Raw genomic sequence first — 16,385 nt, 5'->3', positions numbered from 1 at the left:
TTCACAAACTTAAGAATACTTATCTGATACAAATAGTGAGGACCAGGCATAGTAGCTGACAACTGTAATCCCAGCACTTTGATAGACTGATGCAGGAGGATCACTTGAGCCCAGGAGTCCAAGATGAACATAGGCAACATGGTGAGAACCCAAGATATGCAAAAAAAGTCTTATAAAAAATTAGCCAGGTGTGGTGGTATGCTTCTGTGATCACAGCTATTTGGGAGGCTTAAGGGGGAGGATGGCTTGAGGTCCGGGTTGCAGTGAGCCAGGATGGTGCCACTGCACTCCAGCCTGGATGACAGAACAAGACCCTGTCTCAAATAAATAAATAAATAAACACATAGAAAATAGTGTGCATGAGTCAAAAATTTATTTAATTTACTAACAAAGGAATCAGCAAGGTGGTAAAAGTGGTTGAAAGAGAATTTAAGAGACTAAACATATATATAAGCACTAAAATGATTCTGGTATAAAAATGCTAGCTTTGATTGAACCCTGGTTAATGTTCCACAGGCAAAAAGACTGAAACTTTTGGAGTTCTTTTTCTTTTTCCACACAAATCCTGTACAGGTATCTTTGAGACTGGTCCGTAGTCAGTAGCAAATACTAACTCAGGCAGAGGACATCAAAGCTTTTCCATAAAGAGCCAGATAGTTAATATCTAAGACTTGGTGGGCTATATGGTCTCTGTTGCAAACACTCAAGTCTACCATTGCAGCACAAAAGTGGCCATAGAAAATACATAAACAAATGAATGTGACTGTGTTCCAATAAAATTTTGTTTACAAAACATGTTAAAGTTCAGATTTGGCTAGTGTGCCCTAGCTTACCTTAGAAAATTAAATCATCTTGGGTGGGCCTATTAGACAATATTCAGGTAGTGCTTTGAAAAGGTACATTGACTATTTACATTATATCTTAGTATTGAATCATTTTTCTCAGATCACGTATAGTTCATGATACCTTATCCAAGCTACTCATACTTCAGTTTCCTCACTTGCTGAATAGTGATCATTTTTAGAGATTTTTGGAGTATTGTAAGCATTCAGTGGGTTAGTATTCAAAAAATATTTATTCTTCCCAACTTTCATTGTATTCCTATTCTCATTCAAAAAGGTGAGAGATGATTTCATATTGTATGGAACAAAATCGGCTTGAGAAAATAAAGCTGCTTGCCTAAGTTGGAGGCAGAGATCGACTGACTTAAACAGCAGGAGGTTCAAGGAGAAAAGAACAATTGCCCGCATTATTTTTTTCTTAGTGTGACAAAAGTCCTGCTGGGATGTCCGATCTGGTCTGGGGCTTCTCTGGCACAGCCAAGGCAAGCATGGAGTGAGCCATGTCTTTACTTCATTTGCCAGATGTGACTTGAACTATAAGAACATCTCTGGAGACTGAAAAGGTTCAGTGATTTTTACAAACAAGTGGCTGAGGCCACTAGCCCTCTTTATTTCCCCAACCGTGTGATGTTCAGTGTCAAGCTTGAGCTGTAGGCATGCAAGGAAAAAGTCATGCTAGTGGTGATAAAGAAGGTTGAACTGGGATCTATCCTGGGAAGATAATAAAAGCCAATAAGCTTATTGGGAGAAAAATATTTACTTGGAAAGATTTTATCACACAATGTCCTGGGAGAAGAATTTTACCAGAAACACAAATGTCTTAAACTGGATTCTCCAGAATATATCAGGAGTTGTATGTAGAAGGTTTACTAAGGGATGCTCTTAGGAGGTGAACCTGTAAAGAAGTGATGATCAATATTGGGCAAACAGAAAAGCTGACCCCAATGACATTATGATGGGGGTCTCAGCTGATTCCACAGGGAGCTTGGTACTGGGATGGTCTTCTGAGCTGTCGCAGTTGAGACAAGGGGGCCAGACTCCTGTGTTTTTACATTAATCAGTCATGTCCACAGCTATCCCCTGGAAGACACTGTAATCTTGGAAGAGATAGTTCCTTAAAGCCAGGAGAAATTCCAATGAGGGAAGAAGCTCTGAGCCATCAGTATTCACTGTTTCCAGCCCCTGGAGAATGGGTATGCTACCCTTGAAGAGCATCTGCTATACTCAATTGGTGTAGATAGGCCTTCATATTTCCTCAACTGCATTTCAACTATGTAACTATTAAGAAAAAGAAACTGTACTTATTTATGCTCATTGTTGATGTTGATTGAAGATTTCTCTGGCTATGCTCATAGCAGGACCTATTAGTTATCTATGGCTGTATAATGAATTACCTGAAACTAAATGGCATAAGACAACAAACACTTATTATCTCAGTTTCTCTGAGTCAGGAATCCAGGCTATAGCTTAAGCTGAGTGCCTCTGACTCAGGATCTCATGAGGCTGCAATCAAGATGTCAGCTGGGGCTGCCGTCATCTCAAGACTTGACTGGAGAGGATCTGCTTCCAAGCTCCCTCGCGTGGGTGCTGGTAGGAGGTCTTAGGTCTTCACTGGCTGTTGCTGGATAAGCAACCATCGCTTACTTGCCATGTGGCTTCATACACAGGATTGCTAACAGCTTGGCAGCTAGCTGCTGCCAGAGCTGGAATCTGAAGAAAGGAAGAAAGGAGGAAGGGAAGGAGGGTGACAGGAAGGAAGAGAGAGAGAAGAGATAGAAAAGAAACAGAGAAAGGAGAAAGAGAGAGAGGGAAAAGATGAGAAAGGGAGAGAGAGAGAGAAAGAGAGAGAGAAAGACAAGAAAGAGAGAGAGTAGAAACAGAGAAGAAAGAGAAAGAGAGGAATAGAGATAAAAAGAGAGAGAAGAAAAAGACAGTGGAGAGAGATAGAGAGAGAGAGAGAGAGAGAGAGAGATCCTGACACACACACACACACAGAGAAACAAAACAGAGAGAGAACCTGAACCCAAGACAAGCCAAAGTATTTTTATAACCTAATTGCATAATTGACATCTCTTCAGGTCTGCTATCTTCTATTCATTAGAAGTGAGTTAATAATTCTAGCCCACACTCTAGGAGAGAGGAGCTGTACAGAGCTTGATGACAGTAGGTAAGGGCCATCTGAGCCATCTTAGAGGCTGCCTACCTCATAGAAGAGTTAAAAACATTTTTGAAGAAAAAGTAGTAGGACCATTCTGAAGCATTCCGAAGCACAATCAATCAAATATACCTATTAAAACTTTTAAAAAATCACTCTAGGACGCACTGAACTTGGGTTAGGATGATATCTAATGTGTAAACTCTCAGTGAATTAAAATAAAGAAAGAAACTGCTAGCCATCTGCATGAGATAAGTACAGAAATTGAAAACAAACCTTAAGAAATTTGATATTACTTGACATCCAAGTGCGTGTTCAATGGATTCATCTCATTAACTGGGTATAGAACAAAAATATTGGCTCATGAGGGATTTGGAAAGAAAACTCATTCCTCAACACAGAATCTGAGAAGCCCTGTTACAGCGATGTAACACTCTTGCCAGGGAAGTGACTCTGGGGCAGAGTAAGCTTAGGTTGTGGCAGATTACTAGACAGAGAGTCAGGAGATTTGGTACTCGTTCTGCCTCTGATATTTCCTAAGAAGAACTGAATATCATTTAACCCACCTAGATTCATTTCCTGGACTGCAAACAAATTGTGTTGATTACAAGGTTCCTTTGAAGTCTAAAGGATATTCATTTGTCCCTTCTATCATTAGACAAGCTAATGTATTAGCAATTTTCCCCTGTGATTTCTACATCTCCGAATCTGCCATCTGCAGCTATCTTCACTTACTTCTGTAAAATCCTTTCTACCTCATCATGGCCTCTTAAATGGTTCTAGAGACAAATTGGTAGTCTGTACTGACTCAGAGCAGAGAGAGTGATGGCCATCTCCATAATAATAACATCAATCATTTTTATCTAAAAATAGTTTTAATAAAATGCTAACTTTAAAAAAATGAGCTATTTAAATTTTTTTTACTCAATAGTGCTTCATAAATGTACTGTTTCCATTTTTAGTTATGTTACTAAGCTCCAGAATTTACTAAATTTTATTCAGTAGAAGTATTTAGAGATCTTTTGTTGTCCTGTTCCTATTTCTCCTCATAGCAAACGAAGATTGCTCTGGGAAGTGTATGCCCTAAACATCTGCCAGCAAAGACTCTTGGGTGACCGGTACAGAAATCATCCTATAGATCAACGTTCTTAAATGTGGAGTTTTTGTGGTTAGTAGACTCTTCCATGGTCAGTACATGCAGCATAATCTAGTGAAGTATAATTACAATAATTGCAATAATAATAACAGCGATTGTCCTTTGATAAAACAGTATGTGTCCAATGCTGTGCTAAGTATTTTCTGTGTATCACTTCATTCCTCCTAAAAAGTCACTTAATATCTCTGAAATAGGTACTGGCATCTTCATTTTACAGATAAGAGAGCTGAGGCTTTGAAAGATAAATCAACTTCACCCAAAGAGAGTAATTAACTAATTTCTAGAGCTAAGATTTAAACCAACTGTGGTTGACTCCAGCATACAGTTCCAGTTTGAGTCTTAGCTATACCTAATCTAGAATTCAGGCCTCCTGGCCAGGTCTGAGGAAGCACCCATGATGGATCTATCTACATGGGACATCGTAAAGGAAGAGATGATTATATAAAATTTCACGCAAGAACAAGAGGCAGTGTCGGATGTTAGCATTTTAGACAACAGTCTGCCATCTATGAACTCTGGTCCATTCTCTTCAACGTGAGTAGTGATGTTGTGCTATGATTTCGCTAAGGCACCCAGGGTATAAAGTAGCTTTGTTGTATGGTCTCTGTAACCAAGCACACAGAGCCCTTTCCTCCGGTGGGGTACAGTGGAAGCATAGCATTGATGTAATTCCCTGAGCTGTGCTCTGGGAGAGCTACATCTGGAGAAGAAAAGAAACAGGAGAGGGCTTAGGTACCTGACTATGCAGGCGTTGTTGGGATATAAGGCAGAATCTCCAGGAAACATGGAGCAGTACTGGTGGATTGTGAAGGAGCAATGGAAAGAGCAGATTCCACCTCCTGCTTGAGAGCTTATGGGACTCTCCCTGAGGACCCCCAGAACTATTTATGCAGAGTTTGGAAAAACTGGGAAGAACTAAAGGAATCCATGTTTTATTAATATCCAGAATCTGGTTCTCAAAAAAATAAGTTTCATGTCTATCAGTGCCTTCTAAGATTGTATTAGGTTTTATTTTTAGCTTCTATATTTTGGTTCTTATGGAATAATATTAACTCCATTAACCATGCAAGTCTTTATTTGTATGATTAGACATGGAGTCAGTTATGGCTATTCTACCTTATTATAAATTACCTGATCTCAGTCACACATCTTACATTGTCCTCTCTTAAATCTAGTTGATTTTAGCCAGTTATTCCAATTTATGAAGGATACTTTGACTCATGATTCTACCAGAAAACAGTTTAGGTTCTCTCTTCCATCTTTTATAATTTATAAATCTAATAAATATACTTACCAATCTTTGTATTATTTCTTGATATAAAATACAAGAGACCTCAGCTTAGAGCCAAATTTCATCAAGCCCAGATAAAACATCAGCCAAACTTCAGCAAATCCATAGTGAGTGAGAAACTGAATTTTTTTTCTCACTAAAAATGTCTTGTAATAGTCAAAGATCAATGTCAGAGACCTGACACATCCTCAGGAAGTTTCACTCAGATCGTCACTAAACCTCTTCCCAGTATGTTGTGATTGTTCAACTCACTATACTTTCATGTACCTGTGACATCACCTGGCCCAGATTTCCCTAAATCCTCCATAATTAAATGGTGCATAATGTCAAATACCTTGCAGAAATCAAGATGCATTGCCTTTAGAAAGAACTCTCTTAAAAATACTAGATTTGTTTTTGTTTGGAATGGTCATTCTTTGCCAACTGAGTTTCAATGGCAACATGGGTAGGGTTTATATTTCAAATTTCAAAGTCAAGACTTATTGAATTTTTATTTGCCAACATGGAGACAGATGTTACAGAAAACACACTTTAGAAATAATGTGGATAATGCCCTTTAGGAGTTTGCTGCCCTTAAGAGAAGTTGGCATAGACACAAAAGCGGGAAATGTCTAGTAGAAAGGTACAGATCCTGTGCTTTGGGAATTAAGATGGTGGAGAGATCATCTTTTGCATGATTCATCAAAGGAACCTTCCTTTCAGAAGTTGTAATTAAGCTGTCTCTGGTTGTGTGTGTGTGTGTGTGTGTGTATGTGTGTGTGTTAGTTTGGGTTTCCCCAGAAGCAGACTCTGAAATAAGGAGTCAAACACCAATAGAGAGTTAGAGAAGCGAGACGAAGGGAGAACAGTCAATGAGTCTCAGGCTCAAATATGAAGAAAGTTACTACAGTGGGTAACTTAAGTCCTTATGGGAAGCCCTGGGAAGGGTTGTTGAGCAAGCACTTTAGAAGAATTCTCTTCAAACAATGAAAAAGCTGTGGTTTTTATGCATTATTCCTGACACCCATAGGTTGAGGTTGCTCCTGGGGGAGGAGGGTGTTAATTCTCTGGCATTTTCTGCTTGCCTGTGCAATGTCAGAATTGGTTTCCTTGGCCAGAGAAAGGCCGCAGACAAAGAGAGGCAAATGCTGACACGTTGGAAGTTGAGCTACTGAGTGTGAAATGGCAAAGATGAGGCAGAGCTTCACACGTAGTGTGTGTACAAGAAAATGAAGATATCCAAAGAAGAAGATCTTCCAAGCTGAGAGAACAACAATTTGTCAGACTACTGGCCGCAGCAAGTCTTGTGATCCGAGGTAAAGTCGAGGAGAGAAAAGTGTAGTTTTAAGTTGATCCAGGAAGGGATGCTTGAGATATAAAATATTTTTCACTGGGAATCTCTGCTACAGAGATTTGTTCCTTAATGCCATGTTATGATGATAGAAAAAAATTAACACCCTATGTGAGCACCCCACTCATTTGGGGATAATTTCTTGGTGAATGAAATGCCAAAATTTGGGAACTACTGATGCGTCCTGTAAAATATAAACACCACAGCCAGGGTGGCTGTGATCACAGCCAGAACCATCACATGGTTCTTCAAGCTCTGACCCAGCCAATATCTCCAGGCTTATCTGTGGACACCCCCAGTATGAGTCATACTTCCTAGTTTGTGTCATTGCAGTTCACTAGCATATGCCCATGTTCCAGTCATGCCCTACACCTTGTTCCATTTTCCCTTTAAGACTCTTATTGAATATCTCCTGGTTGGGGATGCCATACCTGATATTTTTCAGACACAGCCAATGCATTCGTATCCTCCTGTAAACATTGATGTCACTTTAGATCTTTGTGTATCTGTGAATGAGAAAATCACTGTACTTCCTTTTGGTGAATGAGAAGATGTACATACTCAGAACTTCTGAAATTGCTTCTTGGACACCTTGGTGACCTTGAGCATGTTGAAGTGTACAGTCTTGCTCAGGGGCTGGCACTCACCCACTGTGACAGTGTCACCGATCTGGATGTCCCTGAGTGGGAGAATAGGTGAACAGGCATATTCTCATGGCACTTCTCAACACAATTATACCTGGACATGTAGTGCAGATAGTCTGGGCAGATGATAATGGTTCTCTGACTGTTCATTTTGTTCACCATGCCAGACAGAATCCTCTCTCAAATGGAGATGCTACCAGTGAAGGGAAATTTCTCGTCAGTCTAGGTGCCCTCAGTGTCCTTTTTTGGTGTCTTGAAGCCCAGACCAATGTTCTTGTATTACCGCGGGAGCTTCTCGTTGCTAGTGTCTCTCAACAGGAATTTTTTTGTTTTGAAAGATGGTTGTCTGTTTTTGATAGCCTCACTCTGTCTTAATGTCTGCTATCTTTTCAGCTTCCTGAATAAAAAAACCCACCTTAAATCATTGTTTTGTAGACACCCTTGAATCATCAAATAGTCCATTAGTTCTTTGAGTGAAGGGGTTGAGTTTTATTCATCTCCATAATTCCAGAATTCACCAGATTGCAGGACTTAGTGCTTGGTAAACACTGAAGGAAAGCTTGGCTCTGTTGATCAAAGCTCTCGTTGTTTATATTTTAATCAGATTTTTTGAAAGGGTCTCAAAGAATGTCTAAACTCTACTAAGTATACTGTCTCTTGGCTTATGTAGCTTTTGAAAGTCATATATTAATCAACTCTTACCTTAGTTTCTCCTCACCCCCATCCTAGTCTATGCAATTGGTGAGGCCACAGACCCCTAGCATGAGGCCCTGTTCTTCCCACAGCAATGAGATTTAGGAAATCACTCGAACTTCTCTGCCTGGTGGGGTTTGTGTTGATGCTGCTGTGTTGTAGTGAATAGGCTAATAGGGTCCTCTTTTCAGAAATTGTACAAAGCTGTGGTAAATTTTATTTTCATTATGATCCGATGGCACGATCAAGTAGCAGTTTTCAGCTTACTGATTGTAACATGAGAGGATCACATTCATTTCCTTCAGTAAATGTTCACCAGGAATCTCTGCAGATGCAATGGAAGACTGAGACATAAGAAGAATTCCCTTGAGAAATGTTAATAGAACTTAACTTACTTGATTACATTGCACACTCACTTTTTGCAAAGCTACAATATGGATGAGGCAAGGTCTTCACCCACTGGACTCATAATAGATACATAATCCATACATGCTGGAGTTAGAAAGAAGACGAGCGAGCCAGCCTAAGGAATAAAGCTACAAGAGAAATGGTTCTCTAAGCTAAGGACCACGATCAAGGTGCTAACTCACAAGAGAAAATAAACCATTGACTCATCTCCTCATGCTTCTTAACAGCTACTGGCAAGTTGGTTGTTAAATGAACCTTGATAACTTTGGAAAACTTGTCAAGTACCAAGCAAGACACAATTTGTGATTTTTGGCATGGCTTGTATTATTGGCTCCCTGTGCCTGGGACAGTATTGAAAGGAGAAGTATCTATAAACAGAATGAATAATGTGCAGCCATAATATATTCTTTGTTTATTTTTACATCAAATGTTTGGAATGTTGGCACTATTAAGAAACTCATTTAATTTTCATTCCCTTTTGAACCTGTGATGTTATAATGCAAGCCCCCGAAATGAGCCATATTCCTAGTGATGAAAATTGGGTGCTGGTGCCATAATTATACCAATGTTGGTTTTGATAAGTCTCTTTTAATTAACAGAATCTTTGAAGTTTGCTGGCAATTTTTTATTTTATGAAAAGGCCAGTAATAATAACAGAAAGTTACCCATTTTAAATTGTCCACCTGGTCTACTTCTTAAATCTTTTCATCTTTGGATTGATTTGCACATCACGACCAATTATGGAGGTGGGAAGATTCTATTATACTCATTTTGCAGATGAGGAAATTGAAACTGGGAGTTTGGGGGACTTGCCTAAGCAGGTGAGAATGACTCTCACACCAAGACTCCTGGAGACATCCCTGCCCCCCGATAATCACAGTGGTTCAGTTCTCAGAACACAGGCATTCCTTACCTTGCCACGATTGACACTTTGAGCCAGATAATTCTTGGTTGTGAGGGTCTGTCCTGTGCGTTGTAGGATGTTTTGCAACATCTTTCCTTTGCCTACAAGGTGCCAGTAGCAATCCCCCCACTTACATCTCCAAACATTGCCTAAAATCTCCAGTAGGACAAAATCATCTCCGACTGAAAACCACTTGACTAATGGAATCAGACTCCATGACAAATGGCTTCTCCTGTTTACCTGGTTTACTCTTTCCTGTCTGCATGCCAACAGGGGCCTCAATGTTTGTGTGTGTGTGACAAATTATAAAAAGCTACAGTGAATTTGCCTTGCTCTATGTCCTGGCAGCAAATCAAATTACAGCTTTCAACCTACTTCCTGCATAGCAAGAAGACAAAGAATGTGAGGATGGGAGCCACATTTTTTTCCTTTAATAAATCTTTGTTCAGTGAATGAAAAAGTGGATTGCTGCTGCTAACCATGAGCCAAGCAGGTTACAGACTCTACACACATTATACCTTTACATTATCCAACCACCTATGCATTAATATGAAAGGGCCTATTTCTGAAAGGCAGAGTGTAGAGGATTTTTAGGACAGTGAAAAGATATCCATAATCAGTGATCTATCACCAAACCTTAACAGGAAGTCACATGGCCAAGGAGAAACATGGTTTGTGGAGTTCCAACTCCAGCATCAAAGCAGAGCATGAAAGGGTAAGTTTCCAGCTCAGAGACAATTGTTTCATACTGGGCACAATTTCTTGTACTTTCTTCCAGAGTATATGGGCATTTTATTTTCTTATATTTGTTTGTTTTAATATCACACTACTCCTCTTTGTCTTTTGCTGGTATTTTAAAGACTTTTCTAAATCAACCCAAATCTACTTCTTTTCTTTGTTGCCGTTTATTCCATTATCTGGATAAACAGCTCTGTAAGTGAGCACCTGGCAGCTGCTGCTTCTCCTTCTCCTCCTTCTCCTTCTCCTTCCACTTCTCTTCCTATTTTTTTCACTCTCTTGTTCTCTCATTCTCCTTCTCTTTCTCCATTGTCACGCTTTTGTATATATGAAAGTATATCTAAAAAAATCTAGAGCAATTTGGTGGGACTAAGGGTATATGCTTTAATTTTCGAAGACATTGCCAAATCGCCCTTCAAAAATATTAGAGCAATTTATTTTTACCTTTAATGTTTGAATATATTTTTATCACTATCTTACCAACATGGTGTAAAAAATATACTTAAAATATGTTCTTCATTTTTAAGGTAGGAAATTATGTCACATTGCTATTTTATTTTGGATTTTAAAATTCTGTATAATAGTCAACATTGGTCCATTTATTGTAAATCTTTGCATTCTTTTTCTTGTTTAAATTCTTGCTCACTTTTTCTTATTGATTTATAAAAGCTTTTTACAAATTGAGGGTATTTGTAATATGTATTATGAATATTTCCCTTGCTTGTTATCACCTCTCTTCTGACTTTGTTCTTTAGATATAATTTTTTTTTATTAGTGATATAGTTTGGACATCCCCTCCAATTCTCATGCTGATTGATAATCCCCAGTGTTGGAGGTGGGGCCTGGTAGGAGGTGATTGGATCATGGAAGCGTATTTCACATGCATGGAGTAGTACCATTCCCTTGGTGCTGTCGTTGTGACAGTGAGTGAATTCTTGTAAGATCTGATTGTTTAAAAGGGTGTGGCATCTTCTCCTTGTTCTCTCTTGCTCCTGCTCTCACCAAGTAATGTGCCTGCTCTTATTTTGCCTTCTGACATGAGTAAAAGCTCCCTGAGGCCTCCCCAGATGCAGAGCAGATGCCAGCACCATGCTTCCCGTAGAGCTTGCAGAACTGTGAACCAATTAAACTTCTTTTATTTATAAATTACCCAGTCTCAAGTATTTCTTTATAGCGATGCAAGAGTAGCCTAAAACAATTAGAAAGTTGTATACATTTCTCACTACAAGTTATGTTACACATTACCGAGATTCTTTTCTAGAACTTTATGTTTAATTACATTAAAGGTAATTTAATGTGCAATTTATATTGAGATAAATAATAAGATCCAACTTTAAATTATTTTGAGAAGACAAACCAGGTTTTTCTTAAATACAACATTACTGATTTCAAGTGCTGCCTTTGATATACGTTCGACTCCTGTGTGCATTTTGCATAATTTCTGAACTCTATTATGTTGTATTGATCAGAACATGTTATTGCCAGGATGTCATTTTAAAAAAATGAATGAGTTACTACGGGATTTTTTTTTTAAATGCTGATTTGGATCCAAAACCAAATGGAAAATTTTAGGAGTTTCCTCCAGTGGACTTTTTTAGAAGTCATCTTTTAAAATTTAACTTCAATAGAAATGTGTTGATTTTTCTTATAGATCTTTCACTTACTGCTTTGAAGTTTTCTCTTTGTATATGATGTTGTCTCTGTCTAGTGGGGTTGTCAGATGGTTTACATCATCTTCACTTGTTCCCTTAAGAAACATGTTTTTTGAGCTACTACTACATATGGGGCATTGTTCTAAAAGCTAGGGATGCAGCAGTGAACAATTCAGAATAGGTCTTCGCAGTGATATTGTAGTGGGCGGAGACAGACCCTGATTTTTTAAGTATAACAGAATTCAGATATATCAAGGACTATAATATAAATAATCAGAGCCACAACATAGAGAATAACTGAGGTGGAGCCAGGGGAGATAAAGTGTCAGACAGTGAGCTCTCTGAGGAGGTGATGTCTTGGTTTGATGTCTGACAGCTACAAATGGAGTTGTCATGTTTCTGTTCTTTGGTGCAATGTCCAGGACTGCGCTTGCCATATACTGTTTCTTGACAGATATTTACTGAATGAACCAATCAATCAATGATGGCTGGAGGTTCTGGCCTTGGCTGTGGGAAGCACTTCATGTTGCCTTTAAGCTTCTATTATGACAAGCTGTTTAGACAAGTTAAGTGGTAGGTTTTTACTTTGGGGAGGAAAGAGATTTTTCTTCAGTCTTTATTCATTACTTATTGCAAAAGTGATTTTGCAATGACTGATTTCAACATTTCTCCCTGGGCTTCTAAACCACCCTGGTCCTTAGCAAGCCCAAGCAAGTTTCCAAACACAGGGTTTTTCCTTCAAGCCTGACCTCCCAATCTGCCATGAGAGAGCTTTGCATATGCACACCTGTGTGGGGCACAGCATGGAAGTGAGAAGGAAGTTGAAAACAAGCCCAGAGGACCCAGGTGATATGTTTTCAGAATGTTGCCTCTCCCAAAATATTTCCTGTGGATCAAAATTTCTTGCTTAGACATGGTCTCTGTGGCTCAATTTGCAGTGAATTATACACCAGCCCCATCTTGTGCTTCTCTAAAAGTCTTTCCACTATATAATTTTCAAAACAAAGAAATTCAAATTAGTTTAAGACACTTTCTTTCCATTGATGACTTGAGTAACAAAATATAAAATGAAAAATCAGAATGGATGAAAAGGTGAATGTTTGTATCTTCCACCAATTCCTTCATCTACTGTCTTTTTGTTGAGGGGATTTGTTTTTAAGATTGAGTCATTGGCTTATTTTTTTTTTTTTGCTATGGTTTCTCTTTATGATTATTGATCTCTATTAGCATTATAATAATAAATACTTGATAAATTTTTTCTTTGATCTGGCCTTCTTGTCACTCAACAGTCTTTTAAACTCTAGATTCTTTCTTTCATTCTTGACATTTGCCATTGTCTTCCACCCTGAATGCCTCCCTGCTGTTCTCAAAAGCTGCCTAGAATCATTGAGAGTATATTGCAGTATCAAGTACCATGGCTTCAGGCTCCACTGCAGCTGCCTGCTTTCTGAAAGCTCCCTTTATTCTTTGCAACTGCACTTATCGAATTCCGCCTAACAAATGTTAGCTTTTTTCCCTTACCTTTCATGCAACACACACACACACACACACACACACACACACACACGTGCACGTGCAGTGTAATAAATCCTTACCTCTGCACAGTGTACATTTATACACCTTGTAATTGCCTTTCTCTGTTGGTTTTAGTCCTTTGCCCTTTTATTCTTTCCTTTTATACTCTGGCTTCCTCAGCTCTAGTATTCCCAGTCTTGAAATTCAAATTGCAAATGTAGAAAACATGCCCACCCATTTAGGACAAACTGAATGACTCCAATTGTAGAGGGCAGCACCGCGTCTGGTGGTACAGCTCACTAAATGCACTCATTGCCTGGTTCATAAGAAAGTAGCAGGTCTTGTATTCAAGACTAAGAATCTGTGAACTTCAGAGCACACTGTGCAGCTTCATGGAGGTGTGCAAGAAAGCAATATATTGTAATATAGCTATATATATAAACTATATATATAGTATAGCATATTTGTGGTAATAGGTAGTATTTTTCCACCAGCCACCATACGCACCCACATGAAAAAAGCTAGAAAGTTTGTCAACTCAGTGTATGATTCTCTGATGCCCCTCTGATATTCTTTTTTCCTGCTTTAAGTAACAGCAGTTATTAGGACCAGCCATGTTTTGCTACACAGAATTAACACTTGATGAGAGTGGCTTGAGGAGGTCAATTAAAGCAGATGTAAAGATCATCCTGCCTCTACCGAGTTGAAAACAGGAGCTAAAAGATCTCTTCACTTAACTGCAGGCCATTAGGCAAGAATTAAGCCTTTCCTTATAAGGAAACTGTGGAGTTATTCTGAAGTCATATTTGTTGTTTTATAGAACAATTCAAATGGCCATTAAATTCTTACAGAGCTATGAGCACCAAAGCCCCCTGAGGAATGTGAATGGGCCTTTTTTTCCCCCAAACCTCAAGGATTCTAGGAGCTGAATAGGACTTTAGAGACAGGACTGGATAGGGAATTCCTAAGGGCTTTTTTTAAGCCAATATTCCATGACTCTCTGACCTAACCCTTTGCTACTCGAGGAGTATCGTAGTCCATACACCAGGAACATCAGCATCACAGGCACCACATGAGAATAGATTAGAAATGCAACATCTTAGGCCTCACTTCTACCTGCTACATCAAAATTTGCATTGTAACGTGATCTCCAAGTAATTCATGTGCACATGAGAATTTGAGACGCCCTGATCTATTCTAATCTCTTTTTTCCCTGAATAATAAAAATGAAATAAATTTCCCAAAGTCACTAAGTAAATTAGTAGCTAGGATAACTAGCAATGCGTTACATGAGTCAAGCTGTTCATACTGGATAACAATCTCCTTTTTCCAGGCACCTAGTTCTTCATCTATGTCCTGGAGTTGGCCTGTGTTCCCCCGGACCATCCCTCTCTGGATATCTGTGGACATTCTCGAAGTCACCTCTTCCATCAGGACTTTCGGTGTTGGCAGAGACATGCTATGTGTGCACTGACCACTTGTGCCTGTGGAGCACCTGAAATGAGGCTGGTGGGTCTGGAAAGCTGGAGCAGGAGTGAGAGCCTCATCTCTAGTGCATGTTAATCACTCAACTCTAACATGAAAAGGGGAGCTTCAGGGCTTCTGTTTGGATAATTCTGCATGATGGTAATATCTTAGCTCCCATTCTGCCAAATAGGTTGCATCTGTCATAGCTTTCAGGAAGATGGCACTAGAAAAAAATTCTAGGTTATTGATACAGACAGGAGACAAGGAAATACTAGGTAGAAGAGGGCAGTTCCCCAGCAAACATCCCACCCTCAAGCCTGAAATCCCATGGCCCTAAATGAGAATAGGCATTTCTGTTTTCATGGCCCTTTGGCCCGCCATGCCCCCTATCCCGCACCCACAGAAACCCTGAACCCCAAGCTCCAGAGCAGACCAGAAAGCCAGCAGACTACCAGACAGATGGCAGAATGATGCGCAGAGAAAGGGAGAAGAGGAGGAACATCTGAACTCCGAGGGGAATTCGGCTGGGGTTGGTCAGAGAGGAGTCCAGTTGCTGGGCGGCCCAACTCCAGAGGAAGATCACTTTCCCATTCCATCCCCCATTTCCGGATCCCCATCCATCCCGCTGAAAGCCTCCTCTACCACTTAATAAAACCTGACATTCATCCTTTGGGTCCGTGTGTGACCCAGTTTTTCTGGAACTCTGGACAAGAGCTCAGGATACGGAAAGCTGTTACACTGGCCCTCTGCTTTTGTGAAAAGGCAGAGGGTCTATTGAGATGATTAACACTCAAGACGTCTGTGGCCAGCAAAGCTGAAAGAGCTTTGTAATGCTGGAGTTGCAGGTACCCACTCTTAAACACTACCTGGGAGCTGGAGCTGGAGCCCGAAGCGCTTGCCTGAGCCTCTGCACCTGCCTGTCTGCATGCTCCCCAGTCCCTCAAGGAGTTTCGAGCCACACCCCTGTCGCTAGAATTCGAGAAGAATCAGGGAACTCTCTTGTTTCATTATCATTTATGAACTGCGAAAAAAAGCAAAGAATCTTTAGAGTCATCTGTGAAACTAACAGTTCGTTGGATAACATGTAAACCATCTAAACTTGCTACTTCTTAGACAAATGTAATGTCCCTGTTCTTGTGTTTGTTCTGAGGATTTTCCATTTAAAAAATATGAATATTTGTGTACTGCTTATGATTTACCTGGCTATGAGGTTTTAAATTGTCTAACTTAATGAGTGAAGCTTTAAATCATCTAACTTAAAAAATACATTTGAGAACATTTCAGAGAGAATCATGTAGACTTATCTAATCATCTGGTTGTCTTGACTAATGGCCAAAATTTCCCCCATTTTTTCATTGCTGCCAGTTTCCATACACCTCTGCCATATGATTTTGTAGCAAAAATGGATGTCTATATCCACACCTATAAATTGACCTTATGATTTACTTTGTAAATGCAAACATGCAATATAATTCATTGGAAGCAATGATGTGCCAGTTCTGAACCGAGGCCCTAATGGCTTTGTGTACTTCCATTCTTTTAGAGAAACGTGGACAAGTCTGCACTAGCCTCTGGAAGAGGAAAAGCTCC

General features: G+C 39.5%; 1 pseudogene; it reads right to left on the bottom strand.

Moving 5' to 3' along the window:
* Nucleotides 1-2,803: 2,803 nt before the first annotated feature.
* LOC101006103 lies at nt 2,804-14,786 on the bottom strand (annotated as a pseudogene).
* Between the last annotated feature and the right edge of the window lie 1,599 nt (nt 14,787-16,385).

Source organism: Papio anubis, chromosome 16, assembly GCF_008728515.1.
Source record: "Papio anubis isolate 15944 chromosome 16, Panubis1.0, whole genome shotgun sequence".
NCBI classification, from domain to species: domain Eukaryota; kingdom Metazoa; phylum Chordata; class Mammalia; order Primates; family Cercopithecidae; genus Papio; species Papio anubis.
Note: the sequence above shows the minus strand (reverse complement) of the source record. Positions and strands in the feature narration are given on the sequence as shown.